Consider the following 24,376-nt stretch of genomic DNA (forward strand, 5'->3'; position numbering starts at 1 on the left):
ATGATTTACTGTTCAAAACGCTGCCATATAGCAGGCAATAATGAAAACTAAAAAAAAAAAAAAAAAAGTACTCGACTTATGTCAGAACCGACTTACGATGGAGTCATTGGAACGTAACCCCGTCGTAAGTCAGGACTACCTGGTTACATTTAAAGAGTTATTCCCATTTTTGCCTTTGGTTGTTGGCAAAAAAAAAAACAACCTGTTGTTAAACTATCACAGAGAAGGCTGAAATACATTTAAACATGCTGCAGGGAGTCTCGTGGCCTTTTAATATTCCCAAATTTCTCACTCTTTAATCACAGTTCCACTCCCTCTGATCTGTAGAGCTTATGATGATACAGAACGGCAGCCTGCATGTATACTGGATTGCTTTCTGTGTATCAGATGGCCAAGCTATGGTAGCTCCGTTCATTTTAAGTTTTATGCAGCTACTGATGTCTGTTTATATTCTTGTAAAATTAGACCTCAAACTGGCCCAGTTTTTTAGCATGTGTAACTTTTCATAGCAAAGTATTTGGAGGCTCAGAAAATATAAGTTTTCAGAATATTCAGCAGCCGCCTGGAGTGATTAGAAAGAAAAGAAATAATACATGTGCCTACTGTGTTTTAGGCAAGTTCTCAAATGTAGAAGAGTTGTCAAAATGAAGGTCTTTATACACCCCACTCTTTCAGAATTATATTAGCAAATAAAAAAGGGAGGAGTAGAGGGGATATTTAAGAGAAAGTGTGACTCATGTTTCTAACAAGAAAAGGCAGTCACCAACTTTGTGAGGAAACAATGCAGGAGCACGTCTGTTAATGTCTAAGTCATCCTAGAAGTTGGGATTACCAAGAGTCAGTAAACTTTAAATACTGGTGATTAGTTTACGTAACACTGGAAAAACAAATCTCCTTCCGTCTTTCAAACAATTATTTCTGGTGAGCCCATTCCAGTGTCCTTTTATTTCACTTCCACTCAATGTTTTTGGGGTCTGTCAAATTCTTTTATTAAAATTTTGTTTTTTTTCCCCCTTATATGTAGTTTTAGATGCTAACATGAACAGAGCTATTCCAAACAGAATCTTACCCATTCTTAGCTAATGTCTTTCTTAACTTAACACCAGATTTGACTTTGTCCTTGCAAATTTTGATTTGCAAATTTAATTTCTCCTACCTACCTCTCCTTCTGCTCTAGTTAGGCTCCCAATCTTCATCCTTTTAATGAATTCGCTCATGCTATTTCCTTTCTCCTTTTCCTTGTGACCTTTCGGCTCATTTCTCTATTCACTCTCCTTCCTTTGATCTTTTGCAATCCAATTGAATTAATTTAATTTTATATTATAATTTATTGTACTTTAAGTTTAATTTTGTTAATGAAAATAATTTATTAGTTACTTATATAATATTTTTGAGTCAATAAATTGTTCAATTTTCAGCTCTAGGAAATTGATTCCAAAATTGGCCCTGACTTCTCTCCTGGGCCCAAATCTGTCTTTTGAATGTCCTGCTGAACATCTCTACATCGGTGTCCTGCAAATGCTATAAACTCATCATGTCCCCATTTCTGGTAATGAAACCACTACCTACGCAGTCATCCTAGCGTGATAACCTTGGTGTTTTCTTCACTTTTTGCTACCTTCTCTTGCTCCACATCCAACTGGTCACCACATCCTCCTGAGTCTCAGCCTCAACTGTGTTTCTCACTTCCATTTGCTCAGTTCTATGTTCATGTCAGTAACATTTATTCAGTCCCTCACCGCTTTCCTCCTGTTCCATTGTAACCAACTTACAACTGATCTCCCTGCCGTTTATCAACACTCCCACCAAACTGTGCTACCCTCAGCTTCCCTGCTTTCCACCCCTTCCAATTCATCTTACACATAGCTGCCACATTTTTCTTCCTAAAATGTGGTTCCAATAAAAACCTGTTGCCATTGAGTCAATTCCAACTCATAGCAACCCTATAGGACAGAGTATAACTGCCCCACAGGGTTTCCAAGGAGCAGCTGGTGGATTTGAACTGCCGACCTTTTTGTTAGCAGCCATAGCTCTTAACTACTGTGCCACCAGGGCACAGGCTCTAATAGTTGTTCATTTCTGCCCCAAATCTTTAACTGCCTCTCTACTGCATACAGAATCAATTTTAATACTTCCTTTATGATTAAAATCTTCCACAGTCTAGCCGCAATTTATTCTCCCAACCTTCTCCTCCATACCAACTCTTCACATTCCCTATACTCCACGCATTTTGGAGCTCTCTGAACTTGTTCTGCCCTTACAGTTCTCTCCATTGCTTTTTGTTGTGGTCCTCCTGCTTTGAACTCGCTAAACCTCCCTCCCCAGTCTCTACCTGCCAGGATAATAGTCATGCTTCATGACTCACTCAAACACCACTTCTCCATGAACCCAACTTTGATTCTGTTATCCTCCACACACACACACACACACACCGCCCCAAACACACACACCAAGTCTGTTGACCAATTTTCACTTCACTTGTTCCTCTTTCCTGGCCTGTCACTCTTTACCTTTGCCCAGTATAATGCCTTATACATGCTTATCCTTGATAAATATGTATATATTGAAATATATATGTGCGTACATATGTATGGAGTCCCTGGATGGTGCAAACAGTTAAGTGATAGACTACTACTGTATTTTTACGCTAATAATGCACGCCTTCTATATTTATTTGCCAGCTGTGCCCTCCCCCAAGAGGTATTCTCGTAAGCGCTGCTCTGCCAATTTTTTTTTAAATGTTGTTATAAAAAAATTTAGCGTGGTGTGTGTCTTAGTCATCTAGTGCTGCTACAACACAAATACCACAAGTGGATAGTTTTAACGAAGAGAAGTTTATTTCCTTACAGTAAAGTAGGCTAAAAGTCCAAATTCAAGGTGTCAGCTCCAAGAGAAGGCTTTCTGTCTCTCGGCCTTCTCATCAGTGTTCCCCCAGACTAGGAGCTTCTCTGCGCAGGGACCCCAGTCCAAAGGACGCGCTCTGCTCCCGGCACTGCTTTCTTGATGGTATGAGGTTCCCCCTGTCTCACTGCTCACTTCTGTCTTTTATATCTCAAGAGATTGCCTCAGGACACAATCCCGTCTTATAGATCAGGTCCTGCCTTACTAACACAACTGCCACCCATCCTCCCTCATTAACATCATAGAGGCAGGGTTTACAACATACAGGAAAATCACACAGTACCAGGAATCATGGCCTAGCCAAATTGCTACACACATTTTTTGGGGGGCATAATTCAAACCATGACAGTGTGCCTATGAAAATACTTCACGAGAGGAGGGCACAGTTGGCAAACAAACATATAAGGTGTGCATTATTTGCATAAAAATATGGTAACTAAAAGGTTGTTGGTTGGAACCCACCCGAGGTGCCTCGGAAGACAGGCCAGGCAATATGCTTCTGATAGGTCACAGCCTTGAAAACCCTGTGGAGCAGTTCTACTCTGCACACATGGGATCACCATGAATCAGAATCGACTCGGCATCTAACAGCATATACGTATACTTACATACACATATATATAATTAGAAACTAATCTCTGATATCTACATTTATTTGTTTTCTCTTTTTAACACAGTATTTGCAGGCAGTGTTTCTTTTTCTTTTGCATAGACCCAGGAGCTCCCTTTCCCAACTAGGACTTCTACTTTGAGGAGGAAGACAGGAAAGATTCCCTCAGAAGCCTTTATTGCTACTTCTGGTTTAATGGGGGAAATGCTGAGAAACTCAGAAGGTTCATTTCAGTTTGTCTCACCTAGTGAGCTTACATGTTTATCTGAACTTTATAAATCTTTAAGAGCTTTATTTGAGTTCATATTGATCTTCTTTGTTAAAAAGTTTTTGAGTCTTTATGGGCAGGGACTGACTGAATATATTCAATGTGTGAATGTTGAATATATAAATAACTGCATAAATATAGACTGTATAAATGTAAAGAGGCTAGAGATTTTAACAGAATTTCTTTTAAGATCTCCTCAAAGAGTGAAATATTAGTAATATTCTTAACCTACAATAATTTGTTATTTTTGTGTTAACATGAGAAAATCTATATGAAAATAGAAGGTTGTACTGTATAAAACTGATATTTAAGCATTTTGACAAAAACAGTGATTTTAATATATCTCAACCTATGTAATGTGGAAACGAACAGTCTTAAATCTCTAGACATTAATAGTGCTCAGGATCTGTATGCATCTGTTTTTTTTTCCTTCTTTGATCTTAATTAGTTTATTTCACTTTTGACTCAGCCTGTGAACATAGAGTGCTAATTAGTGATGTTGTTCTTTAGTCATTAGGGTAATTATTGGCTTAATTCTCTGCTAGTTATTTGTACATTAGTTTATAATTAGTTGAGTTTATTATTAATTAAAATGTAAAATTAATTAGGGATTTCCTTTACTTTGAAGTTGGCCTAAAGGTATATACATGCCATCTCATGACACTGACTCAGTAACTTTCATGCATGTTAGTGTATTATGCTCTTAGGCTCATTCTCATCCACTCACGATTCCATCAGCAAACGCTTGTTGAACACCTATTTTGGGCATACCATCCTGAACAACATAGGGTTCTTGACCTCAAGGAGAGTATGTGTCAAGTACATGGCCTATAATCTTTCCTCAATTAATGGTCACTGTGATAATCATTATAATGATGGTGACCACAACCCCAGCTGATAGGTAGCTGTATTTTAAGAACTCCTCCCCACAATAAGAACAATCATTAATACATCATTGTTTCTTTTTTTTCCTTTTGAAACTTGAAAGTATTCCAGGGAAAGCAAGTACAAGTCAAAGGAGATGGCATCATTAAGTAAATGTTCATTGTGACAACTTTATAAAAATGTATCTGGATCTTTGCTTAAGATAATCAGAGACAAAGGAATCCACAGCCTTAGCCCCTTTCTGCTGTTCACTTGCTCTGAGGCACTAGGGCACCTGAGAGGAATTTTGCCTGTGAGAGCAGGATTCAAAACCTGTACCACCAAAACTCTCCCACTTGTGTCTGCCTCTCTCCCCTCCTGGGGGTGGAAGAACTGAAGTATGAGTGTCTAAGAGTTCCCTGAGCCCCAATAGTCAGCTCAGTTGGTGACAATTAAAAAATCAGAGTGTGATTTCAGGCCCCCAAGGGTCAAGTGTATTCACTGTGATCCGTGATCATAGACTGAACCCCTACCCCCAGCCCCTCATTTCACAAAGGTCTTAAACAGCCCACAAAGAGAACCAGGCTCTAAGATAGGATAGCAAGAGGTAAACAAATCTATTCCCACTCCTGGCAAAGCAGTTCAGCGCATAAGACCCATTAGCAGGGGATCTGAAGCATCAACCTTCAGCATCAAAGGCAACATATTTATTTATTTAATTCATTTGTGTCTGTTTTGTATATAAGAATCAGATTTTCCAAAATTTAATTGGAATTGATATGAAAATGGTTCAGAAGAGGAAGAAGCTAAATTTTCGAATATGCTTTCTTAATTTCTACACTACTTATTTGTGACACTATGCTTTGATTTTTATGTCTCTGAAACTTCACAATTAAAAAAAAATTAAAACATGAATGAACTCTAAATGCTGTTTATCCTGTTAAACTTATTAACTCTGCTTAATTGAGAAGACTTGGCCCCTTGGCTGCATTATCTTGGGATTGGGCCATATTTCACTGTATTTTCTTTGATATGTGTACAGTAAAATACCAAACCTTAAAAGAAAATCCCTTGCTGGGCTTCTTCTCCCTGGGAAAGAATACACTTTATGGCCAGATGGAATGGCATCATGTCTCACTGTTGGGGTAGCACGGAAAAGACAACATCACTGAACGCTTTCCATTCTCATATGGCAGAGGCTCCTTAGTTTTGTCAGGTGCTGCAACTTGGACCCAACACTGAGCTGCTGCTCAGGAGACAAAACAGTTGGAAAACTTGGAGAAAGGCTCTAAGGGTCAGTGAAATTTACTGTGGGCAGCTGCTCCTTCAAAGCCACTCTCTGTGCAGAAGCCTATTAAGAAGTAGTAGGTTATGTTCCTGCCGTTTCCCCCAGTATGATGGATGATGCTCTGAAAAGAGAAAAGACTTCCTGTTCCATGGAGGTGGCTTTCCCCTCGGCCACCTCACCGCGTTTCTCAGGCTCTCTCTCAGTTACTAACCACTGAATTCACTGCTCCACTACATTTAATAATAACCTGGGTTTGTTGGGAATGACTGACTGTGAGTAACCCGTGACTACTTGTCAATCAGCAGGACCTCCCACTCTCAGACGGCTTTAGCTGTGCTGTCGGTCCAGGGGAAGAAGGGCTGTGAGGGAAAAGAATCAGGGTGCACATGGACTAATAACAGAAGAAGTGGCTTTAGAATTTGCTTGACCTTTTCTTGCTTTCAGAAACATTTTCGCTTTACCTCATATTAAGAGGTTATTCCTTACCAGCCTTCTCTCAGACCCTGGTATTTGCCACGTTCCCACCTACTACAGAGCTTTGCACACACTGTTCACTCTGCTGTTCGTGCTCTTCCTTTCTCACTTCCCCTCTTAACTGCTACTCATCTTTCCATTCTCAGTTTATGAAGAAGCCTCCTAACCTTCTTGCTTAGTCAGAGCTCTCAACTCGAGGCAGTCATAGGACTGCAGATCTTCCTTTGTGGCACTTGTTTGAGTGACCATTTGATGGGCATCTTTCTCACTCTGTACATTATCAAGGACTCTATTACACACACACACCAGTGTACAGTGCTTCTCCCCCATCCCAACTGTATACTCCACAAGGGCAGGGACAGTGGTTATTAATCCTCACCTTTGTATCCCCAGTGCCTGCCATTCAATGAATATTTGTTATTGCTGGATATAGTTGACTTTCAATTTGTATATCACTAGGAAAATGATTGACATTTAATTTTATATTGTTAGGAAGGCGGAAAGTTTTCATTAGATCATTTTCACAGGCATAAGTAGACATACAACAGTAATAGTCTGAGGTGCATTTTAACAGCAAGGCTGAGATGCTTATTTACTCAACAGCCCTTCCTTTTGTGTGTGGGGAGGGGTTGCGCATAATTAACAGGTGGAAAAAAAATCTCAGCATTTTAACATCAGGTGAATACACATATTTCAAATTAAATTCTCTATTATTGGCCCTGTCAAACAATGGCTACCAGGTTCTGGTATGTGTTTAGGACAGTCCTTTAGTATTGTGTACAGACAATTAACATACTACTAACAGAGTCCTGCCCTCTGAGGCTTATTGTCTAAATAGAGGACCATGTATAAAGACCAGAGAAAAAAGTGTCCACTTGAGGGAATGTGGGAGAACCACAAATATGAAAGAAAGTCTAAGTCTCTCCCCTTGTAGAGAGTCAGGTCTGTGGAATTATAAAGGATAAAAATGTAAATGTATGTACAACCCATAAAGGAGTCCTGATGGCACAGTAGTTAAGCACTTGGCTGCTAACTGAAAGGTTGGTGGTTTGAACCCAAATTCACGAACTGCTCTTTGGGAGAAAGATTTGGTGATCTGCTCTTGTAAAGATTACAGCCTTGGAAATCCTATGGTTCTACTCTGTCCTATAGGGTTGCTATAAGTCAGAATCGTCTTGATGGCAACAGGTTTTTTTTTTTTTTTTTGGTAACCCGTAAATTTTGTGATTTCATTCTAAAATTAACCCATCATTCAAAAGGAGGAAAAATCAAGATTTCCTACAAGTTGCTGGGGAGGAGCAGGGGATGGCAGGTGCATTTCATTTAGTGTTCTGTTTAGATGGCGCTAAGGAGTAAAATATTTAGGGAAATAAAACTCACTTAGAGATTTCCTCTTGCCATCTAATTCAGAGGTTTTCCAGTCACTGTGAAATCCCTTCAGGGGCAGCTGAGAAGGTGTCTGGAAAGGAGAAACTCAAGAGGAATGGCTCTGATTCCCCCAATTCCCCAACCAGAAAGGCTGCATATTAAAACATCTGTTTCAGAATTTCATTAGAAGAAAACGTTCTTCTGCCATGATTTGCTACCTTTTCTTTATGCTGCAGAGCTCAGGAAATTTTGCACAGTAAAGATGACAGAAGTCAATTTGAGTATTAGAGGAGCAGAGTATTAGTAATCTGTGAGATACAGTATAGCATATAGAAAAGGAGAGAAGTGGTGATATTTCCTATAAGAACTTCAGGGACAGACTCTGGGAAACGGTAAGATATTGACACTGATCTACTCATCAGCTGGGATATTAGGTCAGGCTGTGCTGAATCCACTCAGGACACACAAGAGCTCTTCTCTGAGGTACCTGAGTTGAATAGAAAAAGTTGAGTAGAAAAAAAAGACAATTCCTTTGACCAACTACGGAATTTCCTCTAATTTGTCCTCAGGTTGCTTGGAGGTTCTTTCTCTGTGGCCCAAATGGTGTGGAGTTGTTGGGATGTCTGTGAATTAATGGATCACTGTGTTGATGGGAAACTCCACCTCCCTCCTTTTTTTTCTTTTTCTTTTTTTTTTTGACACTTTCTTGAAATGTTTCTTTGGGGTAGCAAATGAGCCACAAGAGAAGAGGGAGGAGAGAATTCATCTCAAAAATGGGGATACAGCTTTTCCTCATTTCTGTGATATGTGTCTACCTTGGGTAAATCATGCAGTGAATGTACACTGTCCATGTGCCATCTGTATTCTTATGTTCTATGTAGTTCTTATCCCAAACCAAAAGTATATTTACGAATTGTCATCCGACAAGTATGGTTGTCATACTGACTGTGATTTGTTTTTTATCTTTTTGTCACAATTTAATGAAAATCTGTCAGAGTGAGAGAATAAGGAATGAACCCAGAAGGAAAATATTTCTGGTTTAGTGCACTCCAAGAAATATTGGACTTGCTCCAGAATATTCTGCTTATATTTCTAGCAGAAATAAATAGGAATGTTATAGTTCTTATGTGAAAAGTATGTCTATGTGTGGTTTTGTATATTTATATACCCCAAAAAAGAGGCAACTCAAAAAATGGAATGTTAGAAATTATCAAATTCTCTATAAATATCAGTAATCTCATCAGATCCTTTCCTTTTGTTAAAAGTTAAGAAATTTAAATGTCTATTGACAATCCTTAAAATAATTAAATTCTGAATCTTAAACTATCAAAAATCATAACCAAGATTCACTGATCTGGTTGAGAGATTTTTTTTTTTAAAAAAAAAAAGATAACCTAAGATTTTAAATTTAGTGTAGTGGTAAAGATGGGCCATAATTGTGAATTTCCAAATTTATTATGTTTTATGGAAAGTTGTAGTGTTTGTGATATGGTATGATGTCCTTTGATTAAAGCATAACAATTTCATAGGCCAGGATTGAAAGGGAGTATTTTCAGTTTGCCTTCCATTTCATCTATTCTGGAGATGCCAAAAGAGAAGCAAAGGTAACAAATATTTGTGAAAAGAATCAAATTAGCCATCTGCTAGGCAATGGATCCACATCCTTTGAAAATAACCACAAACTTTTAAAACTAAACATGGGGTAGATAATTGAAAGATATAGTCAGAGAGCAACCAGAACCATTATTTCAAGTAACTTAGAAAAATCAATTCTCAAAAAACAAAAAATCCACATAGATAGAAAAAAACAAACTACACTAATAAAACAAATCAGAACTAAATTGAAGGGACAGATGTAAGAAAATTGTTACCCTCCCCATTGCAAAGGAGCCCTGGGGGCACAAATGGTTAAGCCCTTGACCACTAACTGAAAGGTTGGGGGTTCGAACTCACCCAGCAGCTCCACAGGAGAAAGACCTGGCGATCTGCTTCTGTGAAAATCGCAGCCAAGAATACCCTATAGCTACTAATATTCTACTCTGTCACATGAGGTCGATGTGAGTTGAAATTGAATACATAGCACCCAACAACAGCAACCCCATTGCAAGCAAGTTTGTTAATACTGATATAATAAAGCTGAACAGATATTTTCACATTGAATAGTTTATCTTCTGGAATGCATAGCCGAATTATAGTTCTGGGTGAGCACACTGACTGAGATTATGTGATTATACTGCAGGCACTTATGCTACTTATATTTATAGACACTTTTGCTTAATGCCTAAGCATATTATTTAAATGTTGAAAGGGTACCAATAATAGTACTTTGTCCTTTTACTGTACCTCTCACAAGAGGATCTTTAAGAGCTTTACTCATAGTGTGTTATTCCCAGGATTATTCTTCTGTTTTATAACTGAGGAAACTGCTTCCCATGGATGTAAGTAACCTGTTCAAAGGCTGCAAACCAAATCTCTAATGTTGCTACAAAGCTGCTCCTGATTTCAGGGCTTGACTCTTACACCTTGGAGATTAACACTTGAAGGAGGCATTCTGAGATGGCTCTCACCCAGAGAATGGTCATGTGGCCTCCATTAAATTAAGAATTTGTGAATATACATGAGGGATCCACTTTGTAAAGTCCATAAAGAAAGGGTTTGCTGTGCAAATGAAGTAGCGCAGAGAAAAAGTTAACTCATTGAATGGAAAGATTGCCAAAGATTTCATCTACATTGGCTTACACTCAATATGCTGATTATAAGTGAGCTATTGATTTCACCAATTAGAAGGCATATACTTTGAAACATTTTATTGATATTTGGTTTGAGTCATGATAATTAGTATTTATGAGAAAGTAAAAAAAAAAGAAAAAAAACTATGTTCATTTTAAAATATATTTACCCGTTTGCTTTTTCATGAATTTAGACTAGGAAATTATGTGGGAGGGTAGGAAGTCTTGGAAAATGAAGGCAGTAAATAGCCTTTGCCAATATAGCAAAAGAACAATTTCAAAAGGAGGCTTCAAGGGAGAGATAAAGAATATTGTCGAGGTGGGAAAGCAGCAAACCTAGTGGAGAGGAAAAGCCATTCTTCACCAACCATTTTGAATATCCCTCCACTTCAGTTGGCAACTTTTATTCACAAAAAGATGATGTTCCACTTCTGATCCCTTTGGGTTATGGAAGGCACAAAGGGGTTACCCTATGATGAAGGCAGATGAACTTCTCTGTATGAACCTTTGGTAGTTCATTTTGCGAGCAGGTTTAAAGGTTGCAACCCCCTGTTTACCAGTGCTATTGTTAGGTGCTGCGGGGTTGATTTGGACTCATAGTGATCCCACGTGACAGAGTAGAACTGCTCCATAGGGTTTTCTAGGCTGCAGTCATTTTTTTTTTAAAATAATATTTTATTATGATTTTGGTGAGTGTTTACACAGCAAATTCGGTTCCCATTTAACAATTCCTACACAAATTATTCAGTGACATTGATTACATTTTTCACAATGTATCAACATGCTTATTAATTCTGTTGTGGATGTCACATGAGTTTTTGTTTTGTTTTGTTTTTTTCTCTTCTAAATTTTATCTTGTTGTTGTTGTTGAGAATATACGCAGCAAAACATACACCAATTCAACAATTTCTACATGTACAATTTGGTGACGTTGATTACATTCTTCGAGTTGTGCAACCTTTGTCACCCTCCTATTCTGAGTTGTTCCTCCCTCATTAACATAAACTCACTGCCCCATAAGTTTCCTATCTAATCTTCTGAGTTGCTATTGTCAATTTGATCCCTGTAGATAGTTCTTAAAAGCGCACAATGCTTAAGGCAGACCTTCTTTTACTAGTTAAGCTAAACTATTATTTGGTTTTAAGAAGACTTCAGGGGATATTTTTGGTTTAGGTTTTAAAGATTATCCCAGGGCGATAGTTTCAGGAGTTCATCTACCCTCCAGGGCTCCAGAAAGTCTGGAGTGCATGAGAATTTGAAATTCTGTTTTATATTTTTCACCTTTTGATCAGGATTCAGTCTAGGTTGCAATCTTAATGGGAGAAGATCCTCCCATAGAGCCGCTGGGTTGGTTCAACCACCAGCCTTTCAGTTAGCAGCCAACTGCTTAACAGTTGTGCCACCAGAGCTCCTGTTTTCTGCTAGCAAAGCGTTAAAACATGTCTCCTACCAAGAGACTGCAGAAGACTGGGTGGAATGGCCTGTACGGCCATATATGTCAATTCAGCTGTCTGTTTTGATCACAACCCATGCATGGTCTTATATCTCTTTGTGCTGAAGGAAGATACACCTATTATGGTTCCTACATGTATAATCTATTATCTTAAAATATAAATTTTCCCATTATGCTGTCAGCCATAAATACCTTCTTTGCTAACACGCTGTTCAGAATCACCATAATCTGGGGAGGGCCATTTTATATCCTCTGTTCACGTGATCTAAGCAGCATTTTTACATGACTGTGGGGAATAAAACAGGAAAAGGGGGAAATTTTAAAAATAGAATAAGCTTAATGGCTTTTTCACTTACCATTTTTTTAACCTCTTTAATATACTATGGGGGGATATGTACTAACCTTTGGTGGACAGGGGGGCCTATTTTGTAACCAAAGAGTGGAAAATATTTCTAGAACACTTTGTCTTTCTTTCAACCTCTTAAATGACTCAAAAATATGGAATAATAAAAACTCAAAGGCTGCCAACTCAGGTCTTACAATAACTTTTTTGCCAAAAACTAAAATTACTGCTATTCGTATTAATAGTTCTGCCCTACTACCAAAATGAAAATTTCTGGCTTAGTCAAAATAACACACCTACTACCTCCACCTCAAATTCTAGAATCAAGGAAACTAGTAAAATTATAAATTATTAGAAGTGGGTGTGTCTAACCCCTAAAATAAACTGTTATCCTTAAAGGGAAGAAAGGCTGGTTGGTTACATGGTATTTTATTATCTCTAATCAAACTGGAGAATCATTTCTAGATTCCTTTATAGGTAAAACATACAATATTTACTACCTCTTCCAGTTATTTTCCAGATAATTCTGCTGCTGGTTAAGATTTGATGCTACTTGATTATTTTTTAAAACATTGTAGTAAGGAATAGCATGGGGTCTAGCAGACAGAAACAAAGATATTAACAATAGTAAATGATTTACACATGAGAAAAATAATTTTGGCAGCAGGATAGAGAAAGAATAAGTGACAGAAGAGAGCAGAGGCAGTGAGCTATCTTGGAAGCTGTTACGATTGTCCAGACAAAAGATGAGAAGAACTCAGACCAGAGCAGGGGCTATGGGGATGGAGCTGAGATGCTTCCAAGAGGTGGTATCCTTCATAGCCAGTCTGGGGTTCTAATTCCGCTTCTATCATTGTTCCTTTGAGAAAGTAAGTTTTAGGACATACAGGCAGAAGGGAACATGTCTGTCCTGAAGATAGCTGTCACAGCTGCTTCCGCTCCTGGTGGGTTCAAGGAATTTAGAATACATGTATAGGGAATACTTCTTACCAGTCAGACTCGAGGGTGTACCTCTTCATTCCTGATATAGTGTTTATGTGCAGAGGGCATTTGTAAGCCACAGTTTTATAACTCTGAAAGAATCTATATTTCCCTTATTCTTCCCCAACATAGACCATGGCTTTGGGCATCTACTGGAGAGCCCAGCCTTCATCCACTTCTCACCAGCAATGGGACATGGATAGCAGAAAGCAACCCTATAGGACAGAGTAGAACTGCTCTCATAGGGTTTCCAAGGAGTGGCTGGTGGATTCAAACTGCTGACCTTTTGGTTAGCAGCCAAACGCTTAGCCACTGCACCATCAGGGCTCCCAGCAAAGCCTTAGAGCAGTGTTTTTCAAAGGGTAGTCTTTGGATGTCTTTTATCAGAAGCATGTTGGGAAGGCTTGCTAAAGCTGTTGATTACAGGTCTTACCCAAGACCTTCAGAATCAGACTGTCTAGGATGTATTTTAGCAAGCTCACCCAGGTAATTCTGCACATGGAAGTTTGAGAACCACCAGATTAGACCTCCCCACCTTAACAGGTTATGATTAGTTTGAAAATTAGACGCTCTTAGAATGGCTACAAGGAGCCAGTGGTTAAGCATTCTGCTGCTAACCTAAAGGTTGGTGGTTCAAATCCACTCAGTGGATCCATGGGAGAAAAGACCTGGTACTCTGCTCTCATAAAGATTACAGCCTAGAGAACCCTATGAGGCAATTCTGCCTTGTCACATGGGGTCACTATGAGTCAGAATCAACTCAATGGCATCCAGCAACAACAACAGAATGGCTACAGTGTTATTGCTATCAGAATTTTATATGAGCAGTTAGGTTGTTGTGTTCTATGCTGTGCAAACCTTTCTTTTTCTGATTATTGGCAAAAAGCAAGAATTAAGTATAATGCTTGGGGTGGCTTGGAGAGTGGAATCACCACTGCTGTTTAGGTAGGTGTTCCCATGGACTCCTTGCTTGTTTTGGCTGCAGCTGTGTTTGGTGCTGCTGAGCAGGGCTGTGTAAATACCCACAATCCACAGCTTCACATTTCTTAATCAAAAGGGATCTGCTGTAAAGGTACTGGCCAGAGAAGAAATCAGAGAATAATAGTGAGGTCTTCTTTAGGGAGAATGGGCCAGAGAAGTGAGGGAAGAAAAGTACTGAGTTGGCTGGTTGGGGCATGGATGATAAACTACAAAAGAAAAATGGCGAAAGAATGGTATCAGCACAGAGAGACTGCATTATGAGATGGGAGAATACTGCCGTATTTTTATATGAAGAAAGCACTCTCGAGAAATACAAAGAATTATGACGTGCAAATATGATTATGATTTGAAAAACATAGGAGTATTCTGTTTTCTAGTATTCTGTCTAGCTATCTCCCTCATCTCTCTCTCTCTTCAGCCCTCTTCCCTAGTCCCAAACTAGTAGAAATCTGATTCTCATGGGTTTTTTGTTTGTTTTTATATGCATCTTTATCATTTTAATTTTTTATGATTAGAATATGTTGATTTTTAATCACGGTAAGAAAAATGAATTTAATCTTAATAAAGGGATTTGATCAGGAGCTCTTCATCTAAAAATTTCCAGATTCGTTTAGGCCAGAGGAATACACACGTAGAGTAGTTTGTTTACAGACATTTGCACCATCCCCTAAAGCTAAGCTTGTTCTCATGGGGTAGGCAGTCTATTACCCCTGGGGAGAATTGGAAAAATTGTGTCCTCAGACACAACTGTCTTACCTGCCTCCCTGGCTGCAATCACTAGGAACTCACCCACAAATGGGTAACCAGTATCTAGCTGCCATCCAATTCAGTCTGACTCATGGCGACCCCATGAGTGTCAGAGTGGAACTGTGCTCCATAGGGTTTTCTTTTCTTTTGTTTTTTAATTTTATTGTGCTTTAGGTGAAAGTTTACAGTGCAAATTAGTTTCTCATTCAAAAATTTATACACAAATTGTTTTGTGACATTGGTTGCAATTCCCGCAATGTGTCATCACTCTCCCCCTTTCCTGTTACACCCTGGGTTCCCTGTGTCCATTCATCCAGTTTTCCTGTCCTTTCCTGCCTTCTTCTCTTTGCTTTTGGGCAGGTGTTCCCCATTTGATCTCATATACTTGATTGAATTAAGAAGCACATTCCTGATGTGTGTTGTTGTTTGTTTTATAGGCCTGTCTAATTTTTGGCTGAAAGGTAGACTTTAGAAGTGGCTTCAGTTCTGGGTTAGCAGGGTGCCTGGGGGCCATAGTCTCAGGGCAGTCTCTGTGAGACCAGTAAGTCTGGTCTTTTTTTGTGAATTTGAATTTTGTTCTGACATTTTTCTTCTGCTCTGTCTGGGACCCTTTATTGTGATTCCTGTCAGAGCAGTCAGTGATGGTAGCTGGGCACCATCTAGTTGTCCTGGGCTCAGGCTGGTGGAGGCTGTGGTTCATGTGGTCCATTAGTCCTTTGGACTAATATTTTCCTTGTGTCTGGTTCTCTTCATTCTCCTTTGCTCCAGACAGGATGGGAGCAATAGATGTATCTTAGACAGCCACTCGCAAGTTTTTAAGACCCCAGACACTGTTCAGTGAGGTAGGATATAGACCATTTTCTTTAAGAACTATGTTATGCCAGTTGACCTAGATGTCCCCTGAGACCATGGTCCCTATCCCTCAGTGCAGTAACTGGGTCCCTAAAGGTGTTTGGATGTGTCTAGGAAGCTTCTATGACTTTCCCTTGGTCAATTTGTGCTGACTTCCCCTATGTTGTGAGTTGTCTTTCCCTTCACCAAAGTTAACACTTGTCTGCTATCTAGTTAGCAATTTCCTCTCCCCATCCCTCCCCTCCCTCATAACCATCAAAGATTTTTTTCTTCTGTGTGTAAACCTTTTCTTGTGTTTTTATAATAGTGGTATCATATAATACATGTCTTTTGTGATTGACTTATTTCACTCAGCATAATGCCCTCCAGATTCATCCATGTTGTGAGATGTTTCACAGATTCATCATTGTTCTTTATCGTTGTGTAGTATTCCATTGTGTGTATGTACCATAGTTTGTTTATCCATTCATCTGTTGATGGGCACTTAGGTTGTTTCTGCCTTTTTGCTATTGTAAATAATGCTGCAATGAACATGGGCATGCATATGTTTATTCGTGTGATGGCCCTTATTTCTCTATATTACTAGGGTGGGATTGCTGGGTCATATGGTATTTCTGTTTCTAGCTTTTTAAAGAGGTGCCATATCGTTTTCCGTACTGGTTCTACTATTTTATGTTCCCACCAGCAATTCAGAAGATTTCCAATCTCCCTACAACTAGTCCAGCATTTGTTATTTTCCATTATTTTGATTCGTGCCAGGGATGTCGGGGTGAAATGGTATCTCATTGTAGTTTTGATTCGCATTTCTCTAATGGCCAGTGATCACAAGTATTTCTTCATGTGTCTGTTAGCTGCTTGAATGTCTTCTTTGGTGAAGTGTCTGTTCATATCCTTTGCCCATTTTTTTAATTGGAATATTTGTCTTTTTATTGTAGAGGTGTTAGATTTTCCTGTAGATTTTAGAAATTAGATCTTTGTCAGGTTTGTCATAGCCAAAATTTTTTTCCCAATCTGTAGGCTCTCTTTTTACCCTTTTGGTGAAGTCTTTTGATGAACATAAGTGTTTAATTTTTAGGAGCTCCTAGTTATCTAGTTTATCTTCTGGTGTTTGTGCATTGTTAGTTGTGGTTTGTATTGTATTTATGCCAGGTATTAGGACCCCTAGCATTGCCCCTGTTTTTTTCTTCCATGATTATTATCGCTTTAGGTTTATATTTAGGTATTTGATCCATTTTGAGTTAGTTATTGTGTATGGTATGAGGTATGGGTACTGTTTCATTTTTTTACAGATGGACATCCACTTTTGCCAGCACCATTTGTTAAAAAGACTGTCTTTTCCCCTACTTAATGGACTTTGATCCTTTGTGAAAGATCAGCTGACTATAGGTAGATGGATTTACAGCTGGGTTCTCGATTCTGTTTCAATGGTCTATGTGTCTGTTATTATACCAGTACCAGGCTATTTTGACTACCGTGACTGTACAGTAGGTTCTGAGATCAGGTAGTCTGAGGCCTCCTACTTTGTTCTTTTTCTTCAATAATGCTTTGCTTATCTGGAGCCTCTTTCCTTTTGATATAAATTTGGGGATTAGTTTTTCCATCTCATTAAAGAATGTTGTTGGTATTTGGATAGGAATTGCATTATAGTTGTATACTGCTTTGGGGAGAATTGTCATTTTCACTATGCTGAGTCTTCCCATCCATGAGCATGGTATGTTTTTCCATTTATATAGGTCTCTTGGTTTCTTGCAATAGTATTTTGTAGTGTTCTTTGTATAGGTCTTTTTACGTCCCTGGTTAGATTTATTCCTAAATATGTTGTCTGTTTAGGGGCTATTATAAACGTTTTCCTGACTTCCTTTTTGAAGTTCTCTTTGTTGGTGTATAGGAATCCAACTGATTTGTGTATGTTGAGCTTGTATCCTGCTAGTCTGCTCCATTAGTTCCAGTAGTTTTCTTGTGGAATCTTTGGGGTTCTCTATGCATAGGATCATATCATCTGGGAATAGGGATAGTTTTACTTCTTTCTTACCAATTTGGATGCCCTTTATTTCTTTTTCTTGCCTTATTGCTCTAGCTAGGACTTCCATCACAATGTTAAATAGGAGTGGTGATAAAGGGCATCTTTGTTTTCTTCCCATTCTCAGGGGTAATGCTTTTAGCCTCTCTCCATTAAGAATGATGTTGGCTGTTGGTTTTGTATAGATGCCCTTTATTATGTTGAGGAATTTCCCTTTTATTCCTATTGAGAGTTTTTATCAGGAATGGGTGTTGGACTTTATCAAATGCCTTTTCTACATAGATTGAAATGATCATGTGATTATTTTCTTTTGTTCTATTTATGTGGTGGATTATGCTGATTGATTGGTTAGGGTGTATTTTTTTTTTATATGATGCTGAATTCTATTGGCTAGAATTTTGTTGAGAATTTTTGCATCTATATTCATGAGAGATATTGGTGTGTAATTTTCTTTTTTTGTGGTGTCTTTGCCTGGCTTTGGTATCAGGATTATGCTGGCTTCATGGAATGAATTCAGGAGTATTCCTTCCTTTTCTGTGCTCTGAAATAATTTGAGTAGTACTGGTATAGCTCTTCTCTGAATGCTTGGTAGAATTTTCTGGTGAAGCCATCCAGGCCAGGGCTTTTTTTGTTGGGAGTTTTTTTTTTTTTTAACCTCTTTAATCTCTCGATATGGATCTGTTCAGATTTTCTATCTCAGTTTGTGTTAATTTAGGTAGGTAGTATGTTTCTAGAAATTTGTTCATTTCCTCTAGGTTCTCAAATTTCTTGGAGTACAATTTCTCATAGTATTCTGTTATGATCTTTTTTATTTCAGTTGGGTTGGCTGTAATATCCCCCATCTCATTTCTTTTTTAGGTTAATTGCTTCCTCTCCTGTTTTTCTTTTGTCAGTTTGGCCAATGGTTTGTCAATTTTGTCAATCTTTTCAAAGAACCAACTGTTGGTCTTCTTGATTCTTTCTATTGTTTTTCTCTTCTCTATTTCATTTATTTCTGCTCTGATCTTTATTATTTCCTTTCTTCTCGTGCCCTTTGCTGTTCTCTTTCTATTTGTTTGAGTTGTATGGCTAATGTTTTGATTTTGGTCTGTTCTCTTTTGATATGTGCCTTTATTACTATAAACTGACATGTGAACACTGCTTTTGCTGTGTCCCAAAGGTTTTGGTATGATATGTTTTCATTCTTATTTGATTCTAGGAATTTTTTGATTCCCTATTTGATTTCTTGTATTATCCAGTTATTTTTAACAAGATGTTATTCAGTTTCCATGTATTTGATTTTTTTCCTTGTTCTTCCTGTTACTGATTTCTACTTTTATGACACTGTGGTCACAGAGAGTACTTTGTATTATTTTGATGTTTTAGATTTTACTGAGGATTGCTTTGTGGCCTAAAATGTGGTCTATTCTGGAGAACGTTCCATGTGCATTGGAAAAGAATGTATACTTTGCTGATGTTGGGTGGAGTGTTCTATATGTGTCTTTGAGGTCTAGTTGGTTGATTTTGGCCGTTAGATTTTCTGTATCTTTGTTGAATTTCTTTGTTTAGATGTTCTGTCATTTACTGAGAATGATGTATTGAAGTCTCCTACTATTATGGTGGAACAATTTTTCCCCTTTCAGTGCTGTTAGAGTTTGTTTTATGTGTTTTGGAGCCCTGTCATTGGGTGCGTAGATATTTTTAACGTTATGTCTTCTTGGTGGATTGTCCCTTTAATCATTATGTAATGTCCTTCCTTGTACTTTATGGTTGATTTTGCCTTAAAGTCTATTTTATCTGGGATTAGTATTGCCACTCCTACTCTTTTTTGTTTACTGTTTGCTTGATATGTATTTTTCCGTTCTTTGATTTTTAATATATTTATGTCTTTGTGTCTAAGGTGTATCTCTTGTAGACAACATATTGATGGGTTGTGTTTTTTAATCCATTCTGCCACTCTCTGTCTCTTTACAGGTGCATTTAAGCCACTTACATTCAGTGTGATTATCGATAGGTATGAGTTTATTGCTGTCATATTGTTGTGTTTTTTTTTGTGGTGCTATATTTTCTTTGTTCCTATTACTTTCCTGTGCTGAGTTCCTTTTATTTGTGGATTTTCTTTTCTTTCCTTTTGTTATTATAGATTTTGTATTTCTAATTCTCAGTTTTATAAGAGTAAATTTTCTTTATCCTGCCTTGTTCTCTATAGATACCCTAGAAATTCCAGATAGCTTTCTCAGTCACAAGCCCATGTCTCTGTGTGATTAAGTGGTCAAAGTAATGAAATGAGAAAGGTTTAAGTAGACAGGAATGGGATTCCCATTACTAAAAATACGATGACATAAATTGGCCAATGAAAGTAGCCATATTTTAGATTAAATGATTAGAGTATAATTTCCCCTGTAAATTGAACATAAAAGACATACTCATAGACCTCTCTACCTCAGGAGTCTGTGTTTTTACCCCCTCATCTCATTTGAAGCTCAGAACAGGCCTACAGAGAAGTATTTTTGTCCTAATTAAACAGATGGGGAATCTAACAGCCAGGAAATTTAAGTGACTTGCTGGACATTATATGGTCAGCAAGTGGCAGAAGAACTCCAGTCTGTTTCTTCATGTCTCAAGTTGAATGATCTTTACTGCAATGTGCTGCCTTTTCTTTTGTCCTAACATTTCAGGTGAAGTTAGTTGTTCACACTGCGTTTTGGTCCTGATTATATCACAAATTTTACTGGAACATCCATCATGTGTTGGTCTGTTTACCTGAACCTGACAGAGGAATTGTCATCTAAATAGTGGAACCTAAATTCAGGAAATTCAAGCAAAAATCTGAAGGTGAAAATGAGCAAAAAAAACAAAAAAAATTATTGCCTTTTCTTCCTTTTATTCTTTCTGTAGGAGTCTCAGACTGCTTTGTGGCATGAAACCAATGCCCCTTTCTTTTCCATTTCTTTAGTTTTGTGGAGAACCTACCGTTTCTAAGAGCCCTCAGGCCCTGGGATATGTGGGCAAAGGCTGGGCATGTTTGGGTTCAGAGACCTTATTTCTCAGGTTATAAAAGCAGGTGAAGCATCACCTCCTCCACCTGCAGTTAGTGGGGGATTAGAGGGGATTAGAACATTTAAAGACATTTCTCAGGGTTTGTTTTTAGAAACAGTAGAGAGGAGAGTGTACTGATTTGAATGAGTAGATCAGATACAAAGGGCTTGGGATCTAGCAGTCATACCAGTCAGTTCTGCTTACCTTCACCTCATTGTGGGATTATTGATGGAGGGGAGGAAAGGAGGAGAGTGGGGGTGTGGGTAGAAGAATAAGCAGCGAGTCAGCTGCCTTTAGTCCGTGTGCTGAAGAAGAGTGGTACACATTTATTAAAATGGGCCTTGAATCCATGCCACACACTCCGGGTTCCCTCAAAAGACATTTTCAACCGATATTCAAAGCAACCACAGAAGCACAAGACAGAGTTAAGAGCTACGGCTGCTAACCAAAAGGTCAGCAGTTTGAATCTACCGGCTGCTCCTTGGAAACCCTATGGGGCAGTTCTACTCTGTCCTGTAGGGTCACTGTGAGTCAGAATCGACTCAACAGCACTGAGTTTTTTTGGTTTTATGTTTGTGTATGGTAAAAACCAGTTGCTGTCGAGTCAGTTCTGACTCATGGCGATGCCATGTGTGTCAGAGTAGAACTGTGCTCCATAGGGTTTCATTGATTTTGTTTTTACTGTTAATTTGTGACTTAGGAGACTTTATATGTTACAGAGTAGAACAGCTCCATAGGGCTTTCTTGGCTGTAATCTTTACTGAAGCAGTTCGCCTGGTCTGTTTCTTCCTGGGTGCCACTGGCTGGGTTAGAGTGGCCAATTTTTTGGTTACCAGACGATCACAAACCATTTGCACCACAGAATGACTTTCATAGAGTTTTCAAGGGCAGATTTTTCAGAAGGCTTTTCTTCCAAGGCACCTCTGTGTGGACTTGACCCTCCAACCTTTGGGTTAACAGCTGAGTATGTCAACCATTTACAGCACCCAGGGACTTGTATATGGCAGAGCCATTTATTTACTGGGCAAATAAAGTCTAGGAGCTTGTGGAGTCTTACCAGAGCATTTAAACAAACAGGCCTGAAGAAGTGTGTCAATCTACCAAGAGCTTGTTGCAGAAAACAGGTTTGGAGCATGGTCTTGTTTCTGGAGGTTCCCTTCAGATGGGTTCGGCCATGTCCACTCTGCTCTGATTCATCTGTTTGGCAGCCTCATTGTAAGCTCTTGACAACCAAGTGGCCTCACTCAGTATGCCCCTCTCTTCTGGCTCCTTTGCATGTGTTCAAGTGTGTATGCACATGCATGTGTATATCTGTGTCTGTGCACACATATGTATGAGCCAGACAATGTTATGTGGGAGGTGATCACCAGTCTCCCATATCTGGGTAAGGCCTTAACACCTGGTGACAAGGCTATTTCCACAAGGAACAGTTAATATCTCTTAATGTCTCTGTGATGTCAAGAAGCTTGCCTCTGGACTAGTGCTTGGTGTTCATTGCATAAGGATCCATAATGAACTATATGCCTGCAGGAAGACTTCAAAGGAATTTAATCTTTGAGAGTCCTAAAAAGGCAATTTCCTAAATGGCTTCTCAGTTACAAAACTTTGTTCAAACCCACTTAACTCTCCATTATGTATAATAAATGTGTACACTGATTACATGAGACAAAATATGGAATTAAGTGTTTCTGGGGCTGTAGTTACCTGTTGCTGAGTATTGTCTGTCTCAGACAGGAGGGCCCAGAGAGCTGGGTATGGCTACTTGTTTGTGCTGTATGGCACGCGGGCAGTTAGGCAGTGTGGGATGATGGAGACAGTAGTAGGCTTTTTGGCAATTTGGGTGTCTGGGTAAACAAACACACCTGGAAAAGGCCTAGTTGAATAGCAGCTGTTCATGGGTGTGATAAAGGCCTAATGGCTGAGTAAAAAATGAGTCTCAAAAAGTAATTTCTGAAGACATTCTTCTTTCATTTGATGCTGAACTGTAACCCAGTCATGTCCCATGTTATATATGTTCAGGTTAATCAATACTATATTTTATCAGTTCCAGTGGAAAGATTAGACTTTTTACTAGAGTTACCCAGGAGAGGAAGATATGTGTAACAATGAAACATAAACAAAATTCTATATCAATGACTTTCATTATGAGAGTTAGTTTGATATAAGAAAACTTTTCTTTTTTAAAGTAAAAAGAAAGTTTTATTCAGTATATATTCAAAAGGACAAAAGTGGGAAGCGGACAAGCATGCTGCCACAGCCATGTCTGCCTGAGTCCAAAGAATATCACAGAATAGGCAAGAATGAGAAAATGGACAAGCATTCTGCCACAGCCATGTCTGCCCGAGTCCAAAGAATAGTTACAGAGCCATCAGTATATATCAACATCACAGAATGGGTAGAATCATTGAAAGCATCACTTTTTCACTGATTGGCTAGAAATTGTAATCTTACATTTTGAATCATCTCTCTTAACAATCATTGGTACCGGTTTCAGTAATGAGAATCAGGAGGGTCTTCATTGGTCCAACAAATTCCTGTTCACTAAATGCTAACAGAAAAAGATAAGAGTGGAAAGTCTTTTGTGTTCTGTTTGATGGGATTTATGTGAAAGTTTCCCTAAAAGATAGGATTTTCTAAGATTATTTTAGCTATTGTCTTTATACCTCAGGGCCCAGTTGATGTGTCCATGTGAGTCCTTGTGAGCCCAGCTCCAGCTGGGTCACATTCTGTATGCTCAAGGAGAGGGAATAATAACTCCAATATTATTTCCTAAATCAGTCCCTCCTTTTGATCGGAGATTGGAGAGAACACATTGATGATCAATACCTGGACTTAGTCGAGCTCCCAGATGGCGGCCATGGCAGGCTCTTTAAACTCACGGTGCTGGTTCTCCACTGGATACCATCTGGTTCTTCACCAGGTTATTAAGTAAGAGCAATGTTCCCATCAACAGCATTGCTGGAGTGAGCAGACTCAATGTACATCAACATTTTAGCCTGAGGCCTTCTTTTGCTTTTAGGTTTGTAAGACAGTAGAGGATAAATTTTATTATGCCTAATAGTATCAGGATGTAGACTAAGAATATTACTATCCCTTGCAGTAGTGATCTAGCCCATGTGCATATTCTTGATGGTAACCAACCAAATAGATCTGGTGTTTGTAAGGGTGTGACAATGTGTAATCAAGTAGCTTGCTGTCTAATTCTATGTATATCCTGTCTGCAGCACAGACTACACTTTCTTGAACTAACAAAAAAAAATAAGGTTATTTTGTTATCTCATGTCACCCTGGCTTATGAGATCAGAGATCACTGTTGTGCTTCTGTCTCATCTGTTATTTGTCCCATAGTGACTGACAAATTTTTCTTAAAGATTTCTCCAACTCAGATATACCATAAGTAGGAATTAAAGCTACCAACCATACCCTGAATGTTGGACCAATGGGTTTTCTTCTGACTTTCATTCTACAATTTTAACAGT

General features: G+C 38.6%; 1 protein-coding gene and 1 long non-coding RNA gene across 2 annotated transcripts in view; both read left to right on the top strand.

Annotated features, from left to right (window-relative positions):
• The window catches only part of SLC25A21 (solute carrier family 25 member 21), a 384,144-nt gene that overhangs the window by 3,531 nt on the left and 356,237 nt on the right, over positions 1-24,376 (top strand). The gene's annotated exons all lie outside the window — the stretch shown is intronic.
• The window catches only part of LOC111820583 (uncharacterized), a 44,203-nt gene that overhangs the window by 942 nt on the left and 18,885 nt on the right, over positions 1-24,376 (top strand). The window contains exon 2 of the long non-coding RNA XR_002824117.1: positions 1,419-1,549. This is a non-coding gene — a long non-coding RNA (uncharacterized LOC111820583). The remainder of the gene's footprint in view (positions 1-1,418; positions 1,550-24,376) is intronic.

This window comes from Trichechus manatus, unplaced genomic scaffold (genome assembly GCF_000243295.1).
Source record: "Trichechus manatus latirostris isolate Lorelei unplaced genomic scaffold, TriManLat1.0 scaffold00043, whole genome shotgun sequence".
In the NCBI taxonomy this organism is placed as follows: domain Eukaryota; kingdom Metazoa; phylum Chordata; class Mammalia; order Sirenia; family Trichechidae; genus Trichechus; species Trichechus manatus.